The following is a 12305-nucleotide window of genomic DNA, read 5'->3' on the forward strand; positions in this document are numbered from 1 at the left end:
CGCAATTTCTAACTGCCTGCATTTGGTCCATATCCCCCTCTAAACACTTTCCATCCATGTACCTACCCAAATGTGTTTTAAACATTGCTATTGTGCCTGTCTCAACCACTTTCTCTGGCAACCCATTCCCAATATGCACCACTGTCTGTGTGAAGAAGTTGCCCCTCACGTCCTTCTGAAATCTGCCCCCTCTCAATCTATACACTCCAGTTTTCCATTCCCAATCCCTGGGAAAAAGGATATATGCATTCATCCTATCTATGCCCCTCATGATTTTATTCACCTCAGTAAGGTCAGCCCTCATTCTCCTCCATTCCAAGGAATGAAGTCCAATCCTGGCCAACCTCTCCTTAGAACTTGCATACTATTCCTAGCAACATCCTTGTAACTCCTCTTTGCACATTTTCCAGTTTAACTATGCCTTTCCTGTAACAGGGTGACCAAAACTGTACACCACACTGCAAGTGTGGCCTCACCAATGACCTGCACATCTTTAACATAACATCCCAACTCTTATATGCAATGCATCGACCGAAGAAGGCCAGCATGCTAAATGCTTTCTTCACCACCCTGTCTACCTGTGATGGTGCTTTCCACCAACTATGTACTTGTGCTTCTCGGTCTCTCTGCTCCACAATATTCCTCAGAACCTTACCATTCACTGTATAACTCCTACCTTGGCTTAACTTTCCAAAGGCCAACACCTCACCCTTAGCTGTATTGAATTTCATTTGACAATCCTCAGCCCACTTCCCCATCTGATCACAATCCACCTGTAATTTTTGATACCTCAGCGATTCCTCTTAAGTTTGCAGATGATACAAAGTTACTAATCATGCCATATACGTTCACATCCAGATCATTTATGTAAGGGACAAATAACAAAGATCCCAGTATCGACCCCCGTGGCACACCATTAGCCACAGGCCTCCAGTCCGAGAACCAACCTTCAGCCATCACGCTATGCTTCCTACCATCGACCCAATTTCGAATCCCATGAGCTAGCTCTCCCTGGATCCCACACAATCGAACCTTCATGACTAGGCTAAGTAAAAAGGAAATTCATTCATCCATTCAGCCCCTCAAGCCTGTTTTTCCATTCATATTGCTTTTTTAATTTTTACCCGCCTTCCCATCTGATAATCTTATCTATTGAAAATTAGAGTTAGAATCTCTACAGTGTGGAAACAGGCCCTTCGTCCCAACAAGTCCACACCGACCCTCAGTGCATCCCACCCAGACCCATTCCCCCTATAACCCACGTAATCTATACATCCTGAACACTACGGGCAATTTAACATTGCCAATCCACCTAACCTGCACATCTTTGGACTGTGGGAGGAAACCAGAGCACCCAAAGGAAACCCACGCAACTCCTCAAGATTCTGATTTTAGCCTTGAGTATACTCACCACTGTATAATATGGTCTTGGGCAGCTGCCAGGAGATTTTCTACAATCCATCTGAACATTTTTTAGAGATCGTAGGAACTGCAGATGCTGGAGAATCTGAGGTAACAAGGTGTAGAGCTGGATGAACACAGCAGGCCCAGCAGCATTAGAGAAGCAGGAAAGCTGACATTTCAGGCCTTCTTTCCGAAGAAAGGCCTAGGCCCAAAACATCAGTTTTCATGCTCCTCTGATGCTGCTTGGTCTGCTGTGTTCATCCAACTCTACACCTTGTTATGTCTGAACATTTCTAGGTTGTTCTTTTGTTCATTCATGGAATGTGGCCATCACTGGCTGAGCCAGCTTTTATAGGGCTGCAGCACTTGCTTAAAAAAGGTGGTGGCGGGCTGCTTTCTTGAAGTCTGTTTGGTGTAGGTAGACCCTACTGGGAGTGAGTTCCATGATTTTGACCCAGTGACACTGATGTAGTTCCACATCAGGATGGTGAGTGGCTTGAATGGGAAATTGCAAGTGGTAGCGTTCCCATGTATCTGCTGCCCTTGATCTTCTCGATATTAGTACCCATGTGTTTGGAAGGCTGCAAAAATCTCCAGCCTTGGGTGGCCTCAGGAGTATTGCGACAGAAGTCCCAAAATCATTGAACTTTATAGCAACAAAGGACATTATTCAGCCCATCACACCTTCCAGATCTTTGATAAAGCAATTTAATTAGCTTCCCTGCTTTTTCTTATAACAATATAATTACTTTTCCTTCATGTATCCATCTAATTTCCATCAGAAATGTGGTGTTGAATCTGTTTCTGCATGCTGCCTCCCCATTTCCAACACACCATTCTAGATCAAAGCCACTAGCAACATTAATTTATTTTTCCTCGTGTTGCCTTACTAGCAACATTAGTTTATTTTTCCTCATGTTGCCTCCATTTCATTTGCCAATGACCTTTAATCTGCTCCCCTAATTACCAATCCTGCAGCCACCAGAAATGGTTTCTTTTTATTCACTGTCAAAATCATTCAGGCCTGGGAACGCATTGACCACACCTCTTCTTAAGTGTGTCCTGTTTTAAGGAGTCTCTCAGCTCTGATGCCATTCCAGTAAATCTTGCAGTCTCCCTATAGTATGGTGCACAGAATTTAACACAGTATTCCAACTGAGGCCTGACGAATGATTTGCAAAAAGATTAGCTTTTTTTGCATTCAGTGCCTCTACTAATAAAGCTAAATGTTTCATATGCATTTTTAACAGCTTTCCCACTTTGTCCCGCAGTTTGTGAACATACTCTCCTAGTCTCTTGGTGCCAACACTCCCTTTAAATCTGTACCATTTAATTATCTCATCTCAGTGCTTTGTGTGCTTCCCAGACAAAATAGCCAGTTCACACTTAGTTGCATTTATATCTCTCCATTTCACCAACTAAAGTCCTCCTGAGATTTATGACTAAACTGTTTTCTACCTTTCTGAATTTTGTGCCAGGTTCAGTCTTTATAAATAATGCCTTGCAACACACAATTCCAGCTTGTTAGCACACATCAAACACAACAGTCTTCACAATACAGACCCCTGGCAAGGAGGACACCTTCTACAGCATGGCAAATGGCCATTCACTACACACTTGCTTTCTGCTCCACAGGCAATTTGTACTCGTGTTGCTAGTATTCTTTTAATCCTTTGAATGATAATAATTGTATTAAATCTTGTCAATAAGTCTTTTACATGGTTTGGATGTGATGCCTCATGACCCAGCACTCTATTTTCTTCAAATAGCATTCATACTTAGGGCTCATGTTTATCTGGCACACTTAAAGGATGATGGATACAGCAAGAGTCACTGGCACTGAGATTCTCATTGTCTGCACTGTCTTGAAGGAAAAGTCTAAACAAGCAGAAAGGGATGGATGACCACAGGCAGAGTAGAGGAGGACAGGTAATGCAGGCCATACCTGTGGCCATCTCCTTCTCTGTAACAATATATTGTTTTGGATGCTGTTGTGGGAGTGAGAGCTTCTCTCAGGATAGCAGCGGAAGCCAGGACCATGGCGTCCGTTGTGGAGCTGTAGCACAAGAGGTGAGGAAGAAGACTGACAGGGCTATAGTGATAGGGGATTCAGTAATCAGGTATTTCTGTGGTCACAGGAGACACCAACAGGTTGACTCCCTGATGTCAGAATCAACGATGTCTCTGAGAAACTACAGGGCATTCTGAAGGGGTGGGTGAACAGCCAATGGTCAAGGTACATAGTGATACCACCAACATAGGTAAAAATTGGGATAAAATCCTACAAACTGAGTATAGGGAGTTAGGATATGAGTTAAAAAGTGGGACCAGTAAAAATGAGTTTCATCTAGGCAGGTCTGGGGATATAAATTCAGGGACCTGTTTGCTCGTGCTTTTAGGGAGACGTTAAACAAGAATGATAGTGAGGGAGGGGACCAGAGCAAGGAGACAGAGAAGGAGGAAATGAGGACAGAAATGAATGATAGAAAGGTAGGAAGAAAACATTTAAGAGAAAAGAACAAGGACAAAAAACAGATAGGACTATAGTGCAAGATAAAGCTAATATGGAAGGTTTGAAATATAAAGGCTGGGTAGACTTGGATTTTTTTGCACTAGACTGTAAGAAGTTGAGAGGTGACCTTATAAAGATTTATAAAATCCTGAGGGGTATATATAGGGTTAATGGTACATGTCTTTTCTCTAAGAGTGGGGATTTCTAGACCGGGGCATATTTTTAAGGTGAGGAGAAAGATTTAAAAATGACATGAGGGACATATATTTTACACAAGATTGTGTAATCATGCAGATTGTAATCCATGTATAGATAAACCAAACAAGCAATAATTCTGGGGGTAGGATGATTTCCTGGAGTGCATACATGATGATTGTTTAGATAGCTGTGTTGAAAATCAAGCTACAGCACAGGCTATCCTCAACTCAGTATTGTGCTTTGAAAAAGGATTAATTGAGAATTTTGTTATGCAGACTCAATTGGGGTCATAAAATAATAAAATTGTTCATTGCAACATACAATGAGGACATTGAAATCAAACTCGAGTTCTGAATCTATTACACGAGTATGAATCATGAGATGAGAGAGTGCGTGTGACGTGTATATATGAGTGAGAGAGAAAAGAGCATGTGTGTGTGAGGGAGAGAGGGTGTGTGTGGGAGAGAGGGGGAGAGAGAAAGAGTAAACATGTGTGTGTATGAATTGGGGGAGTGAGTGTGCAGGTGAGGGGGAGAGAGTGTGTTTGAGTGTGAGAGAGACAGAATGAATGTGTCTGTGTGAGAAAGAGGGAGCGTGTGTGTACATGTGTGTGGCGTCGGGGGGGAGAGAGAAAGTGTGTTGGGAGAGTGCGTGTGTGTGGGGGAGAAAGAGTGTGTGTATGTGAGGTAGGGGAGAGAAAGTGAGTGAGAGAGACAGAAAATGTTTCTGTGTGAGAAAGAGAGAGGGAGGGACAGTGTGTGTGGGGCCAGGGTGGAGAGAAAAAATGGGAGAGAGTGAGTGCGTGAGCGTGTGTTTGGGAGAGAATGTGTGTGTGTGAGAGAGAGAGAAAGATTGCATGTATGGAAGACAGTGTCTGTGTGGGAGAGTGAGTATATATGTGTGAGAGAAAAGGGAGAGAGAGAGAGTGAATGTGTGTGTGTGTGGGTGGGTGGGAGAGAGTGTGTGTATGTGAAGGAGAGAGAGAGGATGCTTGTGTGTGTTGGAGAGTGTGGTGTGAGTGTGAGAGTGTGTGTGGCAGAGAGAGGGAGTGTACATGTGTAAGTGAGAAAGGGGAGAAAGAGAACGAGAGTGAATGTGTGTGGGAGGAGAGAGTGAGTGTGTATATGTGAGGAGAGAGAGTATGTGTGTGAGATTATGTAAGTGTGTGAGAGAGGGAGAGAGTGTGTATGTGCATGAGAGGGAGAGAGTGTGTGTATGTGCGTGAGAGGGAGAGAGTGTGTGCATGTGCGTGAGAGGGAGAGAGGTAGAGTGAACGTGTGTGTGGGTGGCTGGGAGAGAGTGCATGTATATGAGGGGGGAGAGCGAAACAGAGTGTGTGCGGGAGAGAGGATGTGTGTGAGAGAGACAGGGAGTGTGTGTGAGAGACAGAGAGAGTGAATGTGTGTGTGGGTGGGTGGGAGAGAATGTGTATGTGAGGGGGTAGAGCGAGATAGAGTGTGCAGGAGTGAGAGGCTGTGTGTGTGTGTGTGAGGGAGAGGGTGTGTGTGAGAGAGAGAGGAAGAGGATGTGTGTGTCAGAGAAAGGGAGAGGGTGTGTATGTGCGTGTGTGTGGGAGAGGGTGCGCCTGTGAGTGGGAGAAGGTGCACCTGTGAGTGGGAGAAGGTGCGTGTGTGAGAGGAGAGGGTGTGTGAGAGGGAGTATATGTGTATGAGGGAGGGGAAGTGTGTGTGTGAGAGGGAGTGTGTGTGTGTGAGAGGTAGAGTGAATGTGTGTGTGGGTGGGAGAGAGTGCATGTATATGAGGGGGGAGAGTGAAACAGAGAGTGTGCGGGAGAGAGGATGTGTGTGAGAGAGACAGGGAGTGTGTGCGAGAGAGTGAATGTGTGTGTCGGTGAGTGGGAGGGAATGTGAATGTGAGGGGGTAGAGCGAGATAGAGTGTGCAGGAGTGAGAGGTCGTGTGTGTGCGTGTGTATGAGGGAGATGGTGTGTGTGTGTGTGAGAGAGAGGAAGAGGGTATGTGTGTCAGAGAAAGGGAGAGGGTGTGTATGTGCGTGTGTGTGGGAGAGGTAGAGGGTGCATTTGTGAGAGGAGAGGGTGTGTGAGAGGGAGTGTGTGTGTGTGAGAGGAAGTGTATGTGTATGAGGGAGAGGAAGTGTGTGTGTGAGAGGGAGAGGGAGTGTGTGTTTGTGTGTGAGGGAGTGTGTGTGTCTGAGTGGGAGAGGATACTTGTGTGAGAGGAGACGGTGTGTAAGAGCGTGAGAGGGAGTGTGCGGGAGAGAGAGTGTGTGTGTGAGAGGGAGTGTGTGGGTGAGGGAGAGGGAGTGTGTGTGAGAGGGAGAAGGAGTGTGCGTGAGAGAGAGGGAGTGTGTGTGTGTGTGGCAGTAGGAGAGTTTATGTGTGAGGGAGATGGATTGTATGTGTATGAGTGGGAGAGGGTGCGTGTGTGAGAGGGAGTGTGTGTGAGAGGGAGTGTGTGTGTATGAGAGGGAGTAGGAGAGTTTGTGTGTGTGGGAGAGGGTGTGTGTGGGAGTAGGAGAGTTTGTGTGTGAGGGAGAGGGAGTGTGTGTGTATGAGTGGGAGAGGGTATGTGTGTGAGAGGGAGTGTGTGGGAGAGAGAGTGTGTGTGAGAGAGAGAGAGGCAGAGTATGTCCGTTTGTGTCTGTGAGGGAGAGAGAGTATGTGTGTTTGAGAGCGAGAGAGTGTGTGTGTGAGAGAGAGTTTGTGTGTGTGTAAGAGAGAGTTTGTGTGTGTCTGTGAGGGAGAGACTGTGTGTGTGAGAGAGGGAGTGTGTGTGTGTGAGAGAGAGAGTATATGTATGTGTGTGTGAGAGATTATATGTGTGTGTGAGAGAGAGGGAGAGAAAGTATGTGTGTATATGTGTGAGAGAGGGAGAGTGTGTGTGTGTGAGAGTTAGGGAGAGACCACGTGTGTGTGTGAGAGTGGGAGAGAGAGTGTGTGTGTGTGAGAGAGAGTGAGGGGGAGAGACTGTGTGTATGTGTGTGAGAGACAGAGGGGGAGAGAGTGTGTGTGAGGGAGAGAGTATGTGTGTGTGTCTGTGAGAGAGAGAGTATGTGTGTTTGAGAGAGAGACTGTGTGTGTGTGTGTGTGTGTGTGTGTGTCAGAGAGAGTGTGTGTGTGAGAGAGAGAATGTGTGTGTGAGAGTGAGGCAGAGAGAATATGTGTGTGTGCAAGGGAGAGAGAGTATGAGAGGGAGAGAGAGTATTTGTGTGTCTGTGAGGGAGAGAGTGTGTGTGTGTGTATGAGAGAGGGAGAGAGAGTATGTGTTTGTGTTAGAGGCAGAGAGAGTATGTGTGTTTGAGAGGGAGACTGTATGTGTGTGTGTGTGAGAGAGAGAGAGAGAGAGAGTGTGTGCATGTGTGAGAAAGAGAGTATGTTTTATGTGTGTGAGAGAGGGAGAGACTATGTGTGTGTGAGAGGGAGAGAGAGTATGTGTGCGTATTTGTGTGTGTGTGTGAGAGAGAGAGTATATATGTTTGTGTGTGTGTGTGTGTGAGAGAGGGAGAGAGAGTATATGTGTGTGTGAGAGAGAGAGAGGGAGAGAGAATACATGTGTGTGTGAGAGAGGGAGAGAGAGTATATGTGTGTGTGTGAGGGAGAGAGAGTATGTGTGTGAATGTGTTTGAGAAGGAGAGAGTATGTATGTGTGTGTGTCTGTGTGAGGGAGAGAGAGAGAGTGTGTGTATGTGTGTGAGAGAGAGGGAGAGAGTTTGCTTGTTTGTGTGAGAGAGGGAGTATGTGTGTGTGAGAGAGAGGTGTGAATGTGAGAGGGAGAGAGAGTATATGTGTTTCTGAGAGAAGGAGAGAATGTGTGTATGTGAGAGATACAGGGAGAGAGCATGTGTGCGTGCGCGCGTATGTGTGTGTGTATATATGTGTGTGGGAGAGAGGGAGAAGAGTATGTGTGTGTGTCTGTGAGGGAGAGAGCATGTGTGTGAGAGAGGGAGAGAGATTGAGCGCAAAAGTGTGTGTTTGGGAGAAAAAGTGTGCGTGTATGTGAGAGAGAGAGACACAGAAAGTGTGTGTGTATGTTTGTGAGAGAGCACGTGTCGGGAAGAAAGAATGTATGTGTATTTGTGAGAGAGTGTGCGTGTGGGAGAGAGAAGGTGTGTGTGTGTGTGCTTGCGAGACTGTGTGAATGGGAGAGGATCTGTGTAAGTGTGTGTGTGAGTGTCTAATGTGGTGAAGTCACCCATAGTGCAATATCAACCCAAGATCCTGTTGAGTCTGTCCTCATGGGTCCTGAACTTGGCTACCAGCCTCTGCTCAGCGACTCTGCATTGTTTTTTTTCTCCTTTATTCATTCGCAGGATGAGGGCGTTACTGACTAGGCAGCATTTATTATCCATCCCTAATTGCCCAGAGGGCAGTTCAGAGTCCACCATATTGCTGTGGGTCTAGAGTCACATGTAGGCCAGACCAGGTGAGGATGGTAGTTTCCTTCCGTAAAGGACATTGGTGAACCAGATGGGTTTTTTGACAATTGACAATGGATTCATGGTCATCATTAAATTCTTAATTCCAAATATTTTATTGAATTCAAATTCCACATCTGCTGAGGCAGGATTTGATCCTGGGTCCCCAGAAAATTACCTGGGTCTCTGGATTAACAGTCCAGCAATAATACCGCTCGGCCATTGCCTCCCACTGTTGTGCATCCTGAAGTCCGCCTTGGAGGACATTTACCTGAAGATCCGAGTCCAAATGTCCTTGACTGCAGAAGTGTTCCCCCATTGGGAGGGAGTGTCCCTGTCTGGCAATTGTTGTGCGGCGTCCATTCATCCATTGTCATAGCATCTGCATGGTCTCACCAATGTGTCATGCCTTGGGGCATCCTTGCCTGCAGCATGTGAGATAGGCAATGTTGTCTGAGCTACATGAGTATCTGCTGTGCACGTGGTGGGTGATGTTCCCACATGTGACAATAGTGTCCATGTCAAACATCTGACATGTCATGCAGAGGTTACCATGACAGGGTTGTATAGTGTTGTCATTGATGGTGTCCTGAAGGCTGGGTAGTTTGCAGTGAGCAATGGTCTGTTCAAGGTTTGGCCACTGTTTGAAGGCGAGAACTGGTGATGTGGGGGAAGATTTTGGTGGGGTGTTTGTTGTCATTAATGTGTTAAAGGCTGCAAAGAACATGGCGTAGTTTCTCCGCTTCCCGGAAGTACTGGATGATGAAGTATATCCTATTGGATGTATCCCGTGTCTGTCTTTTGAGGAGGTCATTACAATTTTTCACTGTCGCATGTCAGAACTGGTGATCGATGAGTTGAGCATCATATCCTGTGTTTATGAGAGTGTTCTTCAACACCTTTAGGTGTCTGTCACTTTCCTCCTCATCTGAATAGATCCTGTGCACGCAAAGGACAGGTTCTTAGGGGATGGCTGTTTTAATATGTTTAGGGTGGAAGCTGGAAAAGTGCAGCATCGTGAGGTTATCCATAGGCTTGTGGTAGATTGAGGTACCGAGGTATCCGTCCCTGATGGAGATGCATGTGTCCAAGAATTAGACTGATTCTGAATGGCCATGGTAAGTCTGATGGTGGGATGATGTAGTGAATTCAACAAGTTTCATCAAACACACACACACACACACACACTATCTCTCCCACACACACACATACACACACTTCTCTCCCACACACAATCTTTTTTTCACACCTCAAAGACATGCACATGCACCACACTCTCTCTCCTTCCCTCACACACACATGCACACATACTCTCTTTCTCCCTCTCTCACACATGTACACACACACACTTTCCCTCATACAAACACTCACACACATTCTATCTCTCTGCACCCCCCCCCTTCTCACACACAAACACATAGAAGTACACACACACGTGAATGTAAGGGGTGAATTTGTATTTGCAGGTACTTTCTATTTTGTTCAAAAAGCACTCAATTTATAGACTGTCAGTCAATGTGGCATTTTATAAATTCTTACTTTAGAAATAAAACCAGTCTGACTCCAAACCAAAACACAAACAGAATTTAAACAAAGCCTCAGACCTAAAATATCACTTCTTTATACCAATAAAAATTCTTAGTTCTGTCAGGTCAATGATTTGAATGGAATTAGGTGGGGGGTTTATGTATACATATTAATCAATTAAAACCTTCTAACTGATTAAAAGATTTATCAGCATCTTAGACTTGTTTAATACATTCTCATCAGTGGTGTGACTCCTTGAACTTTTACTTGTAAATTCTGTCTCTGATACCACCTCACTAACACCTGAAGAAGGAGCAAGGCTCCAAAAGCTTGCGTTTTCAAATAAACCTGTTGGATTATAACCTGATGTCATGTGATTTCCAATCCGATCTAGTTCCATATGTCAGCATTTGGCCCATATCCCTCTAAACTCTTCCAATTCATATCGATCCATCCAAATGCCTTTTAAATGTTGTAATTGTACTAGCCCCCACCACTTCTTCTGGCAGCTCATCCCATACATGCTCCACCCTCTGTGTGAAATCGTTGCCCCCTTGGTTCCCTTTAAAACTTTCCCCTCTCACCTTAAACCTATGACCTCTAGCTTTGGACTCCACCACCCCGGGGAAAGACCTCAGCTATTCACCACAATTACTCACTCTTAACTTGAGCGGAAATATAAAAAAGGTTGCTCAACCTTGGCTGACAAAATAAATTAAGGCTAGGATTAGATCCAAAGAGGAGACATATAAAATTGTCAGAAAAAAAACATCAAACAGGAGGAATGGGGATCAGTTTAGAATTCAGCAAAGGAGCCCAAAAAGTTTGATCAAGGGGAAAATACAATGTAGTAGTAAACATGCAGGTAATTTCAAAGCTGACTGTAAAAACACCTACGATAATGTGAAGAGAAAATGATTAGCAAAAACAAGTGGGTCCCATATAGTCAGAAATTGCAGAAATTACAAAGAAATAGCAGAAAAATTGAATTCATATCTTAGTTCTGTCTTTATAAAAGAGGACACAAATATTTTTCCTATGAATCCCATAGCACCCACAAAACAGGCACAATGGAACCCCCTGCATCATCATGACCCTCACAAGATCACTTTCCAGATCCCTATTCTGCCAAGCCAAAAACCTAGAGGGCGAGGGATGTCTTGGGAGCTGGGAGTAGTTTTACTTGGATGCATTGGACCAGAAAGTGCCTCCAAGGTTACTGAGATGGTTTAGCAGCAACTTGCGTAAGATGTCATGTTAGAACTGATGTGTGTGGTGAGATTAGCCATCAGGAGGATAAAAAAGAGACTGGTTGTGAATTTAATTGCCCACAATGGCTCATTTGCTAGTCTTAATTTTGACATTAAACATTAAAGTATTTGAAAGCTGAATATTCCATGTGACCTCTCCATGCCATTAAGTTATTGCTGAGTATCAGATCCCAGTTAAGTGAAACAAAACCTGTAAGAAGAAAACACTGAGATGCCTGGTTATCAATACTCATTTCTTTGTTTTATCTGTGTGAGAAACATAAACATATTTTTAAAAGTTTCTCTGAACGCTTATTGTGAAAATAATCTCCAGGTTCCCAGTTCCTCCATGATTCCCGAAGCAAATGTCTCTATGGTCCCTTTCTTCAAGCAAACAACTCAAATATTCCAGTTGTCATGATGACGGATCATAACTATGGATCACCTACTGAACTTTTAATTAGAATAATGCGTTTTTTTTAAATAAGACATAATAACCAAAAGATGACTGTGGATAAGAATTCAGTGGCTGTCTGAATTCAGTTGAATTCCAACAAATTCTCAAGCCTCAAAACCAAGTCAACAATCCCACCCACTGCCCCACCTCCCTTCTGTCCTTGTCACATTCCAAAATTTCACCAAGATGGAGGAACCTATCCCTCAACTTGGGGACAGCAAGGTGGCTCAGTGGTTAGCACTGCAACCTCACAGCGCCAGGGACCTGGGTTCGACTGCAGCCTTGGGTAACTGTCTGTGCGGAGTTTGCACATTCTCCCCGTGTCTGCGTGGGTTTCCTCCAGGTGCTCCAGTTTCCTCCCACAGTCCAAAGATGTGCAGGTGGATTGGCCATGTTAAACTGCCTGTAGTGTTCAGGAGTGTGTGGGTTATAGGGGGATGGGTCTGGGTGGGATGCTTCAAGTGGCAGTGTGAACTTGTTGGGCCAAAGGGCCCGTTTCCACACTGTAGGGAATCTAATCTAATCTAATCTAATCTAATCTAATCTAATCAATATTATATCTC

This window comes from Stegostoma tigrinum, chromosome 35 (genome assembly GCF_030684315.1).
Source record: "Stegostoma tigrinum isolate sSteTig4 chromosome 35, sSteTig4.hap1, whole genome shotgun sequence".
NCBI classification, from domain to species: Eukaryota; Metazoa; Chordata; class Chondrichthyes; order Orectolobiformes; family Stegostomatidae; genus Stegostoma; species Stegostoma tigrinum.